A 17582-nucleotide genomic window follows, 5' to 3' on the forward strand; every position below is an offset into this window, starting at 1 on the left:
ACCACTTTTATCCATCAAGAAGCTTCTTTTATTGGTGATGTTTATCAGCCACTGATGATCTACGTTTAGATTTATTCATTCATTAATTCATTAGTATTGCAAAAAGTGGCTGTTCTGATTCAGTCGTACTTCATTCACTTAAAACTGGGAAAATTCAAGAAAGAAACTTACCCGCATTAACTATTGGGTTATTCTGGTACAAGAATTTTATTGGAACTGTTGTTGTTCAGTCCCTAAGTTGTGTCTGACTCTTTGTGACTCCATGGACTGCAGCACTCCAGGCTTCCCTATCCTTCACCATCTCCATCTCCCGGAGTTTGTTCAAACTCATGCCTGTGGAGTGAGCTGGCTCCCTAACACATAGCCAAGGTTCATAAGCTAAGAACTTTTCCTTTTTTAAACATATTATAAATGTCTAGATATTTACTATTTCAACCCATTGCAGTCGATAATGTTTGTTGATGTTTAAATCATTCTGTTTTCAGCCAGCAGAAGCCTATTCAAGTTAGTTCCTGAGTCCATTTGACAAGACCGTGATGGTCTTGACAGCTTCCTTGTTTCTGGTGGGATAAGATGTTCCAGGTTTATCTTTTACATTGGAACCAGCTATTTCTCAAGGAGCCCTACTTAATTTGAAGGCTGTAATCTGAGAGGTCATACTCCTAGCATGGTCTTTGTTTCTAGGCCTTTTCAGTGTATAGAACTAGGAAATATTTTTTGATGGGGAATATAGTCAATTTGTCTTTTTAAAAAAAAAAATTGGAAGATAATTGCTTTACAATGTTGTGTTGGTTTCTGTTGTACAGTTATGAGAATCAGCCATAACTATACCATCCCTCTTGAGCCTCCCTCCCACCTCTGTATTTTTTTTTAAAAGATAAGTCACAAGTTTACCCTCATATTTCCAACTCACACTGTCCACTACCGGGCTTTTCCTCTCTCATTAATCTTGCTTCCTTCAGCTGTGCTGAAAAATCTCAGCTCACAACCCAAATACTTATCTGATTTATCTTTCAAAACACAGGACAAGACTGCCACTACCACCATCATGAAAATGTTTTTAGAATTTTTTAGGCTTTTCCTTTTTGTCCTTTAGGAACATCCTTCTATGGATATGTAGTTAAATTTTTGTGTTTTAAAGCTTAGTGTGATTCCTCTTTGAGTCATTATGCTACCAACTAGATGTGCCAGTTTATTTGTTTTATTTGTTTTTGATTTTTAGGGATGGCTTTTGAAAATAGATTTAAATTTATTTAGTAAATAATATAAAATAATGACATCATCCCAAAGTCAAATATATTTTTAAAATCCAGCTGATATTTGTAAATTCTACCTTATTTTTTCTCTCTGTCAATAGATAATCTTGGGTGGGTAATAAGCTTTAAAAAGCCAATAAAGAATAGTTATGAATCCACTTTTTAAGTAAAGCATTCCACCAGGTTTTACCAAGTGACCCCTTAACATGGTTAGAATCACTTCATTTGGAAATAAAATGTAGAAGCTGATGGCAGGTCATCAAAAAGGGTAATTTGGGGGATGCTTTCTGTTTTCTTTTTAAAGTAACTTGTGCTAGTTTTAAAATCGGGAAGTTAAAATCAATAAAAAAGAAAATAAAGATCATTCATACTTTCATCACTTAGAAACTGCCGGTGCTAAAATTTAGTTTATTTTCTTCTAGCCTTCTTTTCTCCAACTGATTTTTTTTAATTGGAATTGCAAATTGCATAATGATTTTGTATTTTGCCTTTTTGTTTGTGTTTGAAATTACATCTTGAGCAATTATCCATGTCTTTTCACATTTGTCTTTTAAATATATATATATATATATAATTTTTTACGTGGGTCACTTTTGTTTCAGTCTTTACTGAATTTTATTATAATAGTGCTTCTGCTTTTTGTTTTGTTGGGTATTGCATGACACTTGAGGTCTTAGTTCCCAGACCAGGCATTGAACTCACACCTCTTAAACTGGAAACTAAAATCTTAACCACTGGACCCCCAGAGAAATCCCTAAATTTGTTTTTAAAGACAGCAAAGTAGTCTATTATTTCCATTCATCTATTCAACACATATTTATGGAACTACATAAATATGCATAATAGGCACTAAGAAACCAGCAGGAAATGAAACAAAGCAACCCTGGACCTCATGGAGCTTACATGTCACACACACACATATAGACACACAGAGACAGACACACAGACACACACATCACTCAGTCTACCCTGAGGTTTGCCTACTTAAATTATATGTGATTACCTGCTGTTATAAATATTGTTCTGAGACGCTTCCCAACACATATATCTTTGTACTTGCCAGGATCGGTTCTGGAAATGGAATTATGTGTATAAAACATCATGATAAAGGTATTGATTTCTAATATGCTCTATCTAAGAATCTGTCAAATCTCTGATGGTGAATCTCTAACATACTTTTGTCTCTGCTGTGTTGGGAGGGTTGATGACCTGACTTCTCTGATCCTTTTCTCTGTGGTCCATCCTCTTCTGTGCAGGGATGGAGATTCAGATGGGGAGGGACTGGACTGCAGTTTGGGGAAAACCGGTGGAGTTGTAGTGACTCTCAAGGTGCTAGCAGAAGAGTAAGGAGGGAGATGGTTGAGTGCAGGACCTCCAGCTGGTGATCAGACTGATGAGATATAGGCCCTGGACTTCACATGTCTGTCTTCATTAAGTCTTTTATGTGAGAAACAATTGCTTAATTGTTGTGGATTTTAATAAATGAATGTTGTTAAGATGTGTGTTTTGTTTCTTCTGTTAAATCTGTTTATAAAGAATGAATATGTACTTGCTTCTATCTATGAGTGTCCTTCCCTCGTGGCTCAGATGGTAAAGAAAGTAAAAGTGAAAGCTGCTCAGTTGTGTCCAACTCTATACAGTCCATGGAATTCTCCAGGCCAGAATACTGGAGTGGGTAATCTTTCCCTTCTTCAGGGGATTTTCCCAACCCTGAGATCAAAGCCAGGTCTCCCACACTGCAGGTAGATTCTTTACCAGCTGAGCTACCAGGGAAGCCCATTCCCTAAGGTGCCCCTGGGAACTTGTGGGCATTTTTTTGTTACCTTGACGGTTTGGGGCACATACCTATGGAGTTGCTGGGGCCAGGGATACTGGGTGGGGGTGGGGCCAGGGAGCTGGATGTCAGAGTTTGCCTCCATAATTTCTTAAAAAGGAAAAGGCATGGTAAAGAATTTGCCTGCAATTTAGGAGACTCGGGTTTAATCCCTGGGTCAGGAAGAGCCCTTGGAGAAGGAAATGGCTACCCACTCCAGTAAACTTCCCGGAAAATTTCATGGACAGAGGAGCCAGGTGGGCTACAGTTCATGGGGTTGCAAAGAGTCAGATATGACTGAGTGAGTATCACTTTCACATGTGTAAGAAAGAAGAAACACAAGAACTACAAACAAGCAAGAAACCCAAGAAAAAGATGGTACTGTTCCCTCAAACAGGAAGGAGTAGCTGACTTGTGATCACCTGCAAACAGGTGGCTCTGTGTTCAAAAAGACAAATTCTTTCAGCACCTGAGGAAGAGAGTCCTCCTTCCACCAGGAAAGAACCCTCTCTGTGATCCTCAGTCCAGTCCAGTTCAGTTCTCTTCAGTGGCTCAGTTATGTCTGACTCTTTGAGACCCCATGGACTGCAGCACTCCAGGCTTCCCTGTCCATCACCAACTTCCGGAGTTTGCTCAAACTCACGTCTATAGAGTTGGTGATGCCATCCAACCATCTCATCCTCTGTCGTGCCCTTCTCTGCCTGCCTTCAATCTTTCCCAGCATCAGGGTCTTTTCAAATGAGTCAGTTCTTTGAATTAGGTGGCCAAAGTATTGGAGTTTCAGCTTCAGCATCAGTCATTCCAATGAATATTCAGGACTGATTTCATTTAGGATGAACTGGTTGGATCTCCTTGCTGTCCAAGGGACTCTCAAGAGTCTTCTCCAACACCACAGTTCAAAAGCATCAATTCTCTGTGGTCCTACTAACAGTAATAAAATACTGATGAGAAATATGTGTTTGTTTTGTTTTGTTTTGCTTTGCTTTGTTTTAGTAATTTGTGCAGACTATGGATAGCGATGGGTTTCCCAAGTGGCTCAGTGGTAAAGAATCCGACTGCCAATGCAAAAGACAAAGGAGACCGGAGTTTGATCCCTGGGTTGGGAAGATCCCCTGGAGGAGGAAATAGCAACACACTCCAGTATTCTTGCCTGGAGAATCCCATGGACAGAGGAACCTGGCGGGCTACAATCCAGGGGGTTGCAAAGATTCAGGCATGACTGAACACCCCCCCCCACCCCCCCACACACAGATAGCAATGTGTCCTAAAGACTGACTCTGGACTGTGTAAGACAGGCCAAGAAATATTTTAGAAGTAGAGTAGTAAAAGGTACAAACCTCCAGCTATAAATTCAGTATGTCATTAGGGTGTAATGCACACATAGCAAACATGATCAATAATGTGATAGCGACTTTGTATGCTGGTGGGTAGTAACTGGTCTTATTGCCATGATCATTTCATAAAGTTTGAAAGTATAAAATCACCACGTCAGACATCTGAAACTAATATAATAATTTTTAAAAGAATAAAAAAGGGACTTCTCTGCTATTCCAGTGGTTAAGACTTTACCTTTCAAGGCACAGGGTGTGGGGTTGATCCTTGGTTGGGGAGCTAAGAGCCCACATGCCTTGAGGCCAAAAACCAAAAACATAAAAACAGAAGCAATATTGTAATAAATTCAATAAAGACTTTAAAAATGATCCACATCAGAAAGAAAATTTAAATATAAAGAATATAAATAAATTAAAAAAAAATCTTTGTATTAGCTTCCTATGGCTGCTGTAACAAACTCAGCACACACTTGGTGTGAAGCAGCAGACACAGGTCCTCTGCAGTGCTCTCGACCAGAAGCCTGAAATCTGGGTATAGGTGGGCCCTGGTCCCTCTGAGGGTGCCTGGGAAGACTCTAGTTTCACTTCTGGAGGCTCCGGGTGACCCTTGGCTGTGGCCACATCACTCCAGTCTCTGCCTCTGTGGTCACGTTGCCTCCCCCTCTCCTCTGTGTCAAGTATCCTCTGAGCGATGCTTATAAGACACTTGTTTTCGAATTTAGCCCCCCTCCCCTAGAATAATCCAGGATGGTCCCTTCATTTCAAGATCCTTAACTGAAAAGGGTCTGAAAACACTCCCTTTCCAAATAAGGTCCAGCTCTCAGGTTCCAGGAGAGGGGTGTGGACATACCTTTTGGGGACCACTGATCCACCTACCGCAGGGAGGAATGTGGCTAGTGTTGATAAAAAAGCAAAACAGAAAACAAAAAACACCTAAAACCTAGGGAGAAAGTCTAGGATTAAAATGTCCCATTGACGAGCCCCTCCTCATGTCCCTGCTCTCCGAGAGGCGTAAACTTTCATTTACAAAAGATGAGTAGGTTCTGGAGATTAGTTGCACAGTATTGTGCTCAGAGTCATCAGTTCTGTACTGTATACTTAACATTTTGTCACGAAGGTAATGCACGAATGCGTGCGCGCTCAGTTGTTCAGTTGTATTGACACTTTCTCGAACCCACGGACTGTAGTCTGCCAGGCTCCTCTGTCCATGGGATTCTCCAGGCAAGAATACTGGAGTGGTTTGCTATTTCCTACTCCAGGGGATCTTCCCTGACCCAGGGATCAAACTCACGTCTCTTGAGTCTCTTGTGTTGAAGGTATATTCTTTACCACTGAGCCATTGGGGAAGACTGTCACAAAGATAGAGCTCGTGTTGAATATCCTTACCACACACCAAAAGGCTTACTGAAATTTAATTATGCAAAGGTCACACAGGCTGATTATTTGCAGCTTCTCTGGGGCAAGAAGCTGTGTCTGGTGCCCAGGCACCTTGGCTTCCTGTACAGAGCTGGCTGAAAAGGAATTCCTTGTCTCTGGGATCTGGCGGGACCAGCAAGCAATCAAAATATTACTGCTTAGCCACAGGGAAAATAGCAAAATAAATATATCATCAGCCCGAGGAACGTTTACAAATAGTAACAGAAGTAATAAAGAAATGAAGTAGATCCACAGCATTGACAGTTTAAAATAGTTTTGAGTAGAAGTGAAGAAACAGTTATTTGTAGTCACTATGTTTCTTTTTTCCGATGCTTCAGGCATTTGAGCCTCTGAAATAAATATGCCTTGCTAAATTGGTTATTATCACTTAACATGTTTTCAGACATATAATTAATCAGATTCATAGTCGATGTTGAAGTTCTCAAGAAACACTGATTTTCTAAATTTTATCTTATTAAATATATGAATTTATCAAGTTGAACACTAAGCAAATAGTAGTAAATATTCTACTGCACACACTTCAAAGAATGTATTAATTGTTTGAGTGGCAAGCTGAGACCTTTTTAAAAGGGAGGGCCTGCTTAGTTTTCCTACTTCCTCCCTGGCAGATCCCTCCTTGAGCTGAGGAGGGAGGGTCCCAGCCTCCCTATTCAGTCTCTCTCTGGAAGGATTCGGGATTTCTAATTCTTCGCACTGGAGGGCAGTGGGATCCTCCTTTTCTGACCTGAGGCTCCCAAGGTTATCCACATCAAATTACAGTTGACTCCAATATACATTAATTTATGATTTTATCAGATGTGCAGTCATATTTAAGAAGGACTGTTTTAATGAAGAATTGATTTTTATGGAATAGATATTTCACTGCAATACCTCATTCTCAATTCATGTTTCTTCAACAAAATTCTATTCTCATGCAGAATAGGAATAAATACCTTTCCCCAGGAATGTGGTATTTGCTTTTATTAGTAATAAATTTGTAGTTTTTCAGATACAAACTCACAGAATTAGAGAAAAAACTTATGGTTGCCATGGGGGAAGAATGGGATGAAGGGATAGTTAGGGAGTTTGGGACTGACATGTACTCATTGCTATATTTAAAATGGATAACCAACAAGATCTGCTGTATAGCACAGTGAACTCTGCTCAATGTCATGTGGCAGCCTGGATTTGGGGGGAGTTCAGTGGAGAATGGATACATCTATATGTATGGCTGAGAGCCTTTGTTGTCCACGTGAAACTATCATAACACTGTTAACCAGCTCTATTCCAATAAAATAAAAAGTTAAAAAATAAACAAATTTGTTGGTTTTTTTCCTCTGAGAACTTTTCTAGGCTTTCTACCCGGCTACTTTTGATATAATGATTACATCTGTGTTTTAACTTTACTCTCTGGTCATCTCAACCTCTGTTCTGAAATACACCTGGCTTTAGTTGTTAAATGGATACAAAAGATGCTCCATCTGGAAATGGGTACCTGTAAAATGGCAGACGTGTGATGAGTAGAAATATTTGTTTTCTTCTCCAAGAAGTTGATTCAGAATCTACTGAGAGCAACTTTAGAGAAAAGTTGGGCTCACTTTTTCATTTGTAGATTTTTATTGCTGAGAGAAGGATGAGAAGCGACTCCATGCTGTGTTTGCCACAAAGGGAAATTCAGCATAGAAACAGCTATTCTTTCCAAATTGGGCAGTAATTGGCTCACGCTCATCAGGGGAGCTTGAGAGATTGCTTAGAGATCCTTGAGGGGAACAGGTCCAGTCCTGAAGTCCTAATGTGCTTTGTAATTGTGTCTCATCTTATTTGACAGCTGAGGAAACATGAACATTTTCTCTCGGCCTTTTTGAAATCTCTGAGTGCTGTCCTCCCATTTTATAAAAAGTGATGCATCAAGAAATAAGATGAAACTGCTCCTTGGAGAAAAATCTGGCTCATTCCTTGTATTTATCAAGCACATTTCATGAGCAGACCAGGGGCTGGGCTCTGGGGTCACAGAGGTGGAGAAGACAGGGAGGCTGACCATGTCCCTGCTAACCAGGGCAGCATATCTAGACTTGGGAAGGAGGCACTGCCTGCATGCACCTCCCTCATTCCTGACCTTCAAGCTGCCTCCCCAGCCCATGATGATCACCATGGAGGACCATTTCAGGACTCAATTCAGCGAGTGGAGTGCAAGACTTTAACTTTCCAAGGCTTGGCATCGCAACATTGGATTTCTAGGAACACTAGCACACCACACGTGATGTCTTTACCATCACATGCTGGTTGCTAACAGACTGATGTCCACATGATGGCTCACGCTGGTCCCAGGTGTGCCCAGGAGAGGGATCCAAGGATCTGAGTGACTGGGTCATCTCTGGGGTGAATTATACAAAATGACAGCTTGCAGATGCCTCAGTTTGGAACTGAAATTCACGTTGTCAAATTGTTTTCATATTGCAAGGTGGAATCTTAATATTTAGCAAATATTTACAATATGTACAGCATTTAATCAAGCATGTACATCTTCTCCAGAAAACAAAGTTACTGAAGAAATCAAACACAGCGAAATCTGAGGCTGTCTTTGTGCAGGCCATTACTTACTGATTTGTGTTGTTAGCTGAGTCTCAGTCATTGTCTACGACCACATAACTGATGGAGTAAGATCAAGAGACTTTAGAGTTGAAATTGGAGATGTGGTCATCCGTGCAAGAAGCTTCAATTTGATACCTACAGTTCTCGGCTTCACTGTACCACAAAATGCCCTTATTTAAATTTCACCTAGCATTTTCTTTTATCTAACATAAAATTTAAAATGTCAATGTACAAACATCCCATTTAAATGTCATTTGTGTTGACTTTTTGTCAAAAATAAGTTTAAAAGGAAAACATGAGAGTCAACCAATGTTAATATAAGAATCAGAAGCAATGTGTTTCAAACAAGCCCAGCAAATTCAAATTCAGTCCAGCATAGGAAATGCTAGCAGTTGCCTGTGTGTCATGTACATGGAAATGAGCATGTGTAAATATTTACTACACATTAAAATCCATCCAATCTTTAAGCTTACCTATGTGTGCTCAGTTGCTCAGTCATGTTTGACTTTGCAACCCCATGAGTATAGCTTGCCAGGCTCCTCTGTCCATGGGATTCTCCAGGCAAGAATACTGGACTGAGTTGCTATGCCCTCCTCCAGGGGATCTTTCCAACCCAGGTATCGAACCTGCATCTGTTGCATCTCCTCCATTGGCAGGTGAATTCTTTACCACTGAGCCACCTGGGAAGCCCTAAGCTTACCTAAGTTCAGTTCAGTTCAGTTCAGTTCAGTCGCTCAGTCATGTCCAACTCTTTGTGATCCCATGAAACTCAGCACACCAGGCCTCCCTGTCCATCACCAACTCCCGAAGTCCACCCAAACCCATGTGCATTGAGTTGCATCCAACCATCTCATCCTCTGTCGTCCCCTTCTCCTCTTGTCCTCAATCTCTCCCAGCATCAGGGTCTTTTCAAATGAGTTAACTCTTCACATCAGGTGGCCAAAGTATTGGAGTTTCAGCTTCAACATCAGTGCTTCCAATGAATACCCAGGACTGATCTCCTTTAGGATGGACTGTTTGGATCTCCCGGTAGTCCAAGGGACCCTCAAGAGTCTTCTCCAATACCACAGTTCTAAAGCATCAATTCTTTGATGCTCAGCTTTCTTTATAGTCCAACTCTCACATCCGTACATGACCACTGGAACAACCATAGCCTTGACTAGATGGAGCTTTGTTGACAAAGTAATGTCTCTGCTTTTTAATATGCTGTCTAGATTGGTCATAACTTTCCTTCCAAGGAGTAAGTGTCTTTTAATTTCATGGCTGCAATCATGTGCAGAAGCGCGGTGGCTGCGACAATGCAGGAGCGGCCGAGAGGAGCTACCCCACATTCAAAGTCGGGGCAGTGGCTGACAGGAGCTACCCCATGTCCAAGGTAAGGAGTAGCAGCTGCACTTGGCTGGAGCAGCCATGAAGAGTTACCCCATGCCCAAGGTAAGAGAAACCCAAGTAAGACAATAGGTGCTGAGGGAGGGCATCAGAGGGCAGACAGACTGAAACCACAATCAGACAACTAGCCAATCTGATCACACATTCCACAGCCTTGTCTAACTCAATGAAACTAAACCATGCCATGTGGGGCCACCCAAGATGAAAGGGTCATGGTGGAGAGGTCTGACAGAATGTGGTCCACTGGAGAAGGGAATGGCAAACCATCTCAGTATTCTTACCTTGAGAACCCCTTGAACCGTATGAAAAGGCAAAAAGATAGGACACTGAAAGATGAACTCCCCAGGTCGATAGGTGCCCAATATGCTACTGGAGATCAATGGAGAAATAACTCCAGAAAGAATGAAGGGATGGAGCCAAAGCAAAAACAACACCCAGTTGTGGATGGGACTGGTGATAGAAGCAAGATTTGGGGCTGTAAAGAGCAATATTGCATAGGAACCTGGAATGTTAGCTCCATTAACCAAGGCAAATTGGAAGTGGTCAAACAAGAGATGGCAAGAGTAAACATCAACATTCTAGGAATCAGTGAACTAAGATGGACTGGAATGGGTGAATTTAACTCAGATGACCGTTATATCTACTACTGTGGGCAGGAATCCCTTAGAAGAAATGGAGTAGCCATCATAGTCAACAAAAGAGTCCGAAATGCAGTACTTGGATGCAGTCTCAAAAACGACAGAATGATCTCTGTTCATTTCCAAGGCAAACCATTCAATATCATGGCATTCCAAGTCTATGCCCTGACCACTAATGCTGAAGAAGCTGAAGTTGAATGGTTCTATGAAGACCTACAAAATCTTCTAGAACTAACACCCTCCCCTCCCCTACAAAGAAAGCTTACCTATGTAGAGTACATTATAGTGAAGAAACTGTCATTGGAAAAGGAGCATAAAATGGCTTCTGAAATGTCTATAAGGTTTATGGATCTTTAAAAAGTCTAGTGAAGATGTAAAATGCCAAGGAGTGAAGTATTTTCAAATGCAAATTAAGTGCACGAATTTGCTTTTCACTTGCATGATTCCTCAGTCACAGTAAGACCTTGCCTGAGAAGCAACAGAGTTACAGAGGGGTGATGGGGCTTTCCACTGTCCCTGAGTGAGTGTGGCGAGTGTGTAGTGACGGAGGGGCATCGCTCTGGCCTCTCTCTTTTTTATAACCATAGGCAAAATAGATGATTTCCTTTTAGTTACTATTTCTGTGCATTCTAAGCTAGATTTTTTTTTTTTTTGAGCTGGAGGATATGATTAACCTGTCAATAGCCTTCATATATTTTTTATAAAATTATAGTAGTTGGTGCACATAAAATGATAAGTTGAGTATCATACATTCTTTTTCAGAAATCTTCCGATTTGATGTGTGGAGCTGGGCTCTGAAGGTGAGGAGATGCTTCTGTCGTTTCCAGGAGCTCAGCTCTGATAAGTGATGTGTGCTTCTTCTTCTTCTTCTTTTTTTTTCTTTTAAAGATTTTTTTGATGTGGACTATGTTTAAAGTCTTTATTGAATTTGTTACAATATTGCTTCTGTTTTATGCTTCGGTTTTTTGGCCTCAAGGCCTGTGGGATCTTAGCTCCCCAACCATGAATTGAACCCTCACCCCCCTGTGTTGGAAGGCCAAGTCTTCACCCTTGGGCCTTCATGGAAGTCCCCAACCTCTACTTCTTTAAAAGACGTTTTCAAGCATCCTTCCCTGTGGCATTTCTCCCGTAGGTACCAAGTCTTGGAAGTTTTGGCTTTTGCAAGTTCAGTAAATTGAATAATTACCCTCCTTAAATCTGACATTCCTGTTTGTGATTATTCCCTATTTGTCAGTGTTTTTCTAAAAACAATATTTATTTATTTATTTATTTGATTGTGCCAGGTCTTAGTTGTAGTACGTGGGATCTAGTTCCCCAGCAAGGGATCAAATCCTGGTCCTTGCACTGGGAGTATGGAGTCTTAGCCACCAGGCCACCAGGGAAGCTTCTGTCAGTGTTTTAAAAATCAGTGAAGTAAGTAATCATGCATCATAATGGTGGTGGGTGGGCAGAAGGGCCTGGAAGTGGGAAGTCTGGCTAATGTAAATTTCTCTTGGGTGGTGAAATTAAATTCATATTTTATGAAATTAAACATTTTTCTTTGCCTTTTTGGGTCTCCTCTCTCCCCTTTAGTATGCACTGTGCATCTGCATTCAGCTACCTCCTTAGGGACTAGCATTCCTTCATCTCACAAGGGTCAGACCCTTTAAGAGACAATCTTCCTTCTTGAGGGCTTCCCTGCGGGCTCAGTGGTAAAGAATCCACCTGCCAATGCAGGAGACCTGGGTTCGATCCCTGGTTGGGAAGGTCCCCTGGAAAAGGGAATGACAGCCCACTCCCAGTGTTCTTGCCTAGAGAATCCCATGGACAGAGGAGCCTGGTGGGTCACAGTCCATGGGATCACAAGGAGTTGGACATGACTGAGTGACTTAGCACACACATGTTACAGTCTGTGGGATCACACAGAGTTGGACACAACTGAGCACACACACATGTGTTACTCAGAATAGGCCCCACAGTTTGGAGACACAGATGCAGATGCTAGAAAAGCTGAGATGTGCATTTTAACATTTTCTGAAGATTCAAGTACATCTGGCTAGAATGTGCAGGAAGAGACTTTCATTTGAGCTCTGATTTATCCAGTGATCTCTGGGCCTCTAGTGTTAATTGTTTTGAACACTGCTCTTCTCTTTCAAGTTGCCTTTTCAATCAGCATTTGTACAGCTGCATCATCATAGCCATTTGTCTGCTGCTCTTTCAAGTTGGAACATTTCAGGCCCTCTCTCTTTTTATTTTGTTTTTTAGAGTCAGCTTTGTGTTTGCAGTGTCAAGATTTACATTTGAAAGAAACAAGCAGTGAAAGGAGACAAGATAAAAATCAGTTTCTCAGAGATCCCCTCCTCCCTTTTTTTAATTGAAGTATAGTTGATTTACAATGTTGTGTTAATTTCTGTTGCACAGCACAGTGATTCAGTTACATTCAGATAAAGTCTTTTTTAATATTCTTTTCCATTATGGTTTATCTCTGGATATTCAGTAGAGTTTCCTGGACTATACTCTAGGACCTTGCTGCCAAGGGGGAAGTGGTAGGGGAGGGATGGGCTGTGAGTCTGGAGTTAGTAAATGAAAACTATTACATACAGAATGGATAAATGATCTCTCATTTTCTTTGAGTTAAACTTCACATGAAAAGACTCCTTCCTCCCAGTGCAGAGGGCCCAGGCCTGATCCTATATGCTGCAACTTAAGATCCCACGTGCCGCAACTAAGACCTGCGTGTGTGTGCATGCTTAGACGCTCAGTCGAGTCTGACTCTTTGCAGTCCTAGGGACTGGAGCCCGCCAGGCTTCTCTGTCCATGGGATTGTTAGGTAGTTAGAACAGGAAAAAGGAGTCCAAAATGGCGGTGGCTAGAAGACAAGGAAGGGAAAAGCCCATGAAAATAGAACAAAGGAATGTCCAAGGACCAGAGTGAGGACCTCAAGTAGAACAAACGGCACTCCTGGCTAGCCCAGTTTACATAGGGCAGGCCCCGGGGGGGAGGAAAGAACATATAAAAAGAGGAGCCAAAGGGCCAGGGGCCTCTCTCCCGTGCTCGCGTGCACTCTCTGTCTCTCTTTCTCCCTTTCTCTCTCACTTCTCTGTGTGTCTTTTGGGTTGGCATGCCCTCATGCCTCATGGATGTATTTTCCTTTAATTTTCTAAATAAAACTGAGCTGTAACATGGTGCTGTAACACGGACTGTCTGAGAGCTGTGATGCGCTGAGGGCTTTAATGTCCGTCGCTTCAAATTTTTGTTGTGACGAGACAGAACTGAGGAAATTACATGCTCCCCTGACAGGATTCTCCAGGAAAGAATACTGGAATGGGTTGCCATGCCCTCCTCCAGGGGATTTTCCTAACCCAGGAATCGAACTGGCATCTCTTATATCTCTTGCATTGGCAGGCAAGTTCTTCACCACTAGCACCACCTGGGAAGCCCAACTAAGACCTGGTGCAGCCAAGTAAATAAGTAAATAATTATTTATTTATTTAGGCTGTGCTGAGTCTTAGTTCGGAGAAGGCAATGGCACCCCACTCCAGTACTCTTGCCTGGGAAATCCCATGGACGGAGGAGCCTGGTGGGCTACCGTCTATGGGGTTGCACAGAGTCGGACACGACTGATGTGACTTAGCAGCAGCAGCAGCAGCAGTAGCAGAGCCTTAGTTACTATTCACGCCTTTCTTTTTTTTTCAGTGCTTCAGGGGACTTTAATGAAAGCAAAAAAAAGAAAAAAAAAAAAGGCACAAGAACAAGGCAGAAGGGTTCTGTTCCAGGCAGTTTTGCCTTATATAAATAGAATGAAGTCATCAAGTCAGAGTCTTAAAGCTGGCATTATTTCAGGCATCATTCTAACTCCTTCACTTTACAGTAACGAATATGAAGCCCAGAGTTTAAATGACTTGGTTCAAGGTCACCCCATTGGAAGCAAAGCTGCAGTTAGAACCCTGTTGTCCAGACTCCAGGCTAAATCTCCTTCTATTGATACTACATTATACTACCTTGGGAGGTTTAAAGAAGAAGAGGAAAGTATGAAGGGTGATTTTTTTTCATAAATTAAATCAATTTTAAAAGCTAGACATACTTGGAGAGTCAGAGACTACTAATATTGTTAGAAAGAAGAAAGACTTGAAAGCTGGTTAAATCTGAAAAATAAAAACTATTCATGTAAAATATTGTGAAAAAAGGAAGATGGTATTCATGATTACTGGGTTGGCAGCGCAGCGGGCAGTTGCATGCTGGGGCCGGGCTGCATGGGTTGCCAGCTTTCCTGGGTTTGCAGGATGCGGTACAGCTGTTTCAACTGAGCAACGATGTTATCCTTGATGTCTGGAGTTGATATCTGCAGGCGGACACTGCCACCATCAAAGGATCGTGTGAAGTCACCAGAAAACATCCCGTAGATCAACCGAGCCACCACTGGAATGACCTGAACCAAGATGAGTTTCCTTTCCTGGGGTTTCCTATCTTTTGTCTCTCAATCAGGTTGGGGGCAACAAGTGATGGGGCACATGGCCCAGACCAGTACACCTTGCACTGGCACAGCCTGATGGCATAGATGGCATGCCTGCTGACCTCCAGAATCAGTCCTCTATCCATGACGTCTAGCAGCTTGCTGGTGAACAGCTTCTGCTTCTTATTGGTGATGTGCTCCGGCCCCGGGAACTTGACCTGTTCCAGGCTGATGGGACCAAAGAGCTCCTCCTGGTCAGGCATGGGACCCAGGTCCCCATAGAAGAGCTGGCAGCCTTGGGGGTTGCTCATGGTCATGGTCTGCCCTTACTACTTCCCACGGTACTGAAACTTGATGTCCAGGTCAGTCGTTGGGAGTGAGCGGATCCACAGCTCTGGAGAGCTATAGAAAGGCTGTATAGGTGCCTGGGGCACTTCCATCTCCAGAGGTTCCGTTTTGGGCCACGCTGCTTCAGGGCTGCAGTTGCCCACACTGCAGTTGCCCGCACTGGCTGGTGCTATGGGAGAACCACTGATGTTCAGGAAGGGGAAGGTGTCCTGGATGGGGACGTGGTGCTGTGACGGGTCCAGCTCATCTTCCTCATCTTCTTCATCCACATCATTGTCTTCCTCATCCCAAGGAGCAGACCCAGTGGATCCTGGGTTCATGATCAAGCCCTGCGGCTGGAGGATGTCACACACTTGATATATCTTCACTGGGTTCATGGGCACCTCCTTGGTGCCATCATACATCAGGTTGAATTCTCTGCTCTTGTTGAGAGCGCAGCGGAGCTGGGCCTTCCATTTAGCTAGGTCAGGGTCATCCACCCCTTCCTGGTACTTCCCTGTCTCCACAGCCCAGGCCTTGAAAATGGTGTTTTCCTCCTCTTGCTGGGGGCTGTGCCGGGTGGCATGTTTCCAGGGGATCTGGAAGTGTTTAGAGTCCCTGTGTAGCCAGATGAGCCCTGGGTACAGGCCACTATCCACTTGGGCCACCAGCCAGGGCTTCAGCCGAACTCTGCGGGGGTGGAGGGCCATGATATAGATGAGCAGGCGGTGTATCCACAGGAATCTGAGAGCTGGGCCTCGAGTCAGGTTCCTGTTCTCTGGGCCACCCAAAGGTTCTGTCTTCAATCCGGCTGCCAGAAGCGAAAGTCCCTCTGAACCAAGTCCCCAGGTACGATCACCTGCCGCCACGGTGCTCCTTGACCCGCAGGGCGAGCAACGCCTGGCTGTGCGCTGGTAGGGACTGCGGGCTCCTCTCCCTGCCCTGCGCCGGCCCTCACCTGCCCGGCCTAGGTGAGCCTATTCGGGGTTTTCTCTAGTTTCGGGGAGTGGGAGATGCTCTCTTGCAGTGCCAGGGCTTCTCACTGTGGCGGCTTCCTTTGTTGCAGAGCAAAGGCTCTAGGGTACATGGGCTTCAGGAGTTGCAGCTCCTGGGCTCTAGAGCACAGGCTCAGCAGTTGTGGCACACGGGCTTAGTTGCTCTGGGATCTTCCTGGACCAGGGATCGAACCCATGTCTTCTGCATTGGCAGGCAGATTCTTTACCACTGAGCCACCAGAAGTCCCTGAATAAAATAAATAATGATAATAATAAGAGAACGTCGGGCACTCCTTCTGTTTACTTCCGGAAAATTTCAAGGGTATGATTTTAACAATGCTCTGTTTTTCTTATTTTCTTTTCCTTTTAAAAAAACATGAACATAGCTAATAGTGGGTTGGAGAAGGAAATGGTAACCCACTCCAGTGTTCTTGCCTAGAGAATCCCATGGACGGAGCAGCCTGGTAGGCTACCGTCCATGGGGTCACAAAGAGTCAGACATGACTAGGCGACTTCACTTTCACTTTTCAATTATTTCATTGTATCAAGTAAACATTCAGAACCAATGCCTGGGTGACGTGCTCCAGACAGTTTTAACAGGAAAGGCACCTGTATTTCAGTCCATCAGGGTGACCAGGTGTACTTTAGAGAATGATGGTGTTGCTTCTAAAGGCTGTCGTTTATTCCCCTGACAGCACAGATTCCTATTTTTATAATAAGAGTTTCCAACTGGTGGAGGCATTGTCTTGTCCAGATAAAATTAATATATCATGAGAAAGTTCCAATGCTGGGAGTAAAGTGTCTAGTGGAACGGGCACTTCTTAAATTTTTACAAAGTAGGGGAAAACTCTGGTTACCGAGGTGAGGCTCATGGTGGGTAGAACTCTTTGGGAAAAGAAAGATCTTGGGTTCCATGCTGATCTGTTAAAATAGTTCAATGGCATAGTCAAGAAGGAATTGAATAGATTCAACTAAAATTAAGTTAGAGATGAAGATAAAGGGAAGAAGAGCACCTAGACCATGGCAGTGATGTGATGTGGATGGAACCACCCAGAGACAGAGTATAGAGTCATAGGAGAGGGCCAGCTTTGGAGGAGATCCAGAGTTTTATACAGAACAGAGGCGGAATCAACCAACAGAGTCAGGTTGCAGGTACAATCAGAGTCAGGAAGAAGAGTCCTAGAGGGCTTCATGGAGGAGGTGGGAATTGAGCTTGGTCTAGTGTGTGTGCGTATAGTTGCTCAGTTGCGTCTGACTCTTTGTGACCCCATGGACTGTAGCCCTCCAGGCTCCTCTCTCCATGGGATTTTCCATGGAGTGGGTTGCCTTTTCCTTCTCCAGGGGATCTTCCCAATCCAGGGACTGAACTTGTGTTTCTTATGTCTCCTGTTTG

At 43.2% G+C, this 17582-nt stretch overlaps 1 pseudogene; it reads right to left on the minus strand.

The window, feature by feature from the left end:
- Nucleotides 1–14618: 14618 nt before the first annotated feature.
- On the minus strand, nt 14619–15904 carry LOC138086804 (interferon regulatory factor 6 pseudogene; annotated as a pseudogene).
- Between the last annotated feature and the right edge of the window lie 1678 nt (nt 15905–17582).

This window comes from Capricornis sumatraensis, chromosome 1 (assembly GCF_032405125.1).
Source record: "Capricornis sumatraensis isolate serow.1 chromosome 1, serow.2, whole genome shotgun sequence".
Lineage (NCBI taxonomy): Eukaryota > Metazoa > Chordata > Mammalia > Artiodactyla > Bovidae > Capricornis > Capricornis sumatraensis.